The following is a 1,423-nucleotide window of genomic DNA, read 5'->3' as shown; positions in this document are numbered from 1 at the left end:
TAAAACTTCGTATCAGATTAGAACCGACATATTACTAAATTATTTTGATATTTACGTCAAACAAGAAAAGTTAAATAATCTTACCGGTTCGACCAAGGTTCCAACACATGATTGTTTTTTAGCCATCTAACCACTAGAGGGCGGTCTCCTCTTACAACACACCGTACACTCTTCGTGTATCCACGCTGCACAGTAACAATTTCGCTATGTTTCACAATAGATGGAGCCACTGTAGAAAAAGAAAGGCAACACTCAATGAAATTATAGACAGAATTGAACATTTATAAATAACTAAAAAAAACGAAAAACAAAGAAAGTCTGGTAATTCAATCATTCTTTCCCTACCCATTCATGACAAATGTAATCTATGTCACATAATGAATTCTAGGTTTTTTATTGACCACTACGTCATTCATGTATTATTATACGTGTTGGTGAAAAAAAGAAATTTACAAATAACTTAACGAGTTAGTGTTTTTTGTGTTATTTATGTTACTTGTGTTACACATATTTCACATTTGAATATTATATGCAATATTTGAAATAACGTAAAGTTGTTACTAGTATCAAGTAACGACAGGCTTAACAGTCCGTTTAACAAGGTATTTTATCAGACTTAATAATCTTTGAATACTCGGAGAGTTACTAAACCGACACCCGAATAAGAATTATTACCGTGGACAGACAGACGGACAGCTTTCTCCAACTTTTCCCCCCACTCCGTTATCAGCCTGACACAGGTACGTTCCTGAATCTGTCTCCTTAACGTCGTTAATCACCAGGGTTCCGTTGTCCAACACTTTCATCTTGTAGCTCCTGGAGACTGGAGTGAAGGAGCCTGAAGGATCTGAAGAATATTGGTAGTTATTGTAAGGTATTCTGTACCGCCATCTAGACAACGTTTTATGAACTATTATTCTAAAATTGCAACAGGAACGATTATTAAAAGATGGAAGAATATGTTAATTGAACAGAAACAATACCTAACACTCGCACTAAGAAAGTTAAAATATTCGTTTTAAATCTCTGTACAATAGACGCTGTTTGTATTATGTTATTTATCAATCATCGCTAAATACATTTTATTAATTATTTATTGTGTAACGTGACAGAAATATAAAATGAAAACTTCTATAAAAATAACGGCATTTTGTAATAACTAACTTTTTATTTTCCAGGTGACTCTAGGAGCAGGATATCCCCCGACAGAACAACCAATCAACGTTTGTGTAGCTAAGATAGCCTGGACCGTGTTCTCTGGTTGTTGTTTCCAGAATGGTGGCGCTGTTCAGGAGGAAACTGGATTTATGATAACTTGAACAACGTTTTAATAACATGTAAGTAAACTGGATTTATGATATCTTGAACATCGTTTTAATAACATGTAAGAAAACTGGATTTATGATAACTGGAACAGCGTTTT

General features: G+C 34.2%; 1 long non-coding RNA gene across 1 annotated transcript; it reads right to left on the bottom strand.

Annotated features, from left to right (window-relative positions):
- Window positions 1–27: 27 nt before the first annotated feature.
- On the bottom strand, window positions 28–1,417 carry LOC111084616. Its single transcript, XR_002609653.1, has 3 exons — window positions 1,165–1,417; window positions 676–847; window positions 28–229 (listed from the first exon to the last, which is right to left on the bottom strand). It is a non-coding gene; the product is annotated as an uncharacterized LOC111084616 (long non-coding RNA).
- Between the last annotated feature and the right edge of the window lie 6 nt (window positions 1,418–1,423).

The sequence above is a fragment of the Limulus polyphemus genome, unplaced genomic scaffold (assembly GCF_000517525.1).
Source record: "Limulus polyphemus unplaced genomic scaffold, Limulus_polyphemus-2.1.2 Scaffold83411, whole genome shotgun sequence".
Classification (NCBI taxonomy): domain Eukaryota; kingdom Metazoa; phylum Arthropoda; class Merostomata; order Xiphosura; family Limulidae; genus Limulus; species Limulus polyphemus.
The sequence above is the reverse complement of the archived record's forward strand: the minus strand, read 5'-3'. Positions and strand labels throughout refer to the sequence as shown.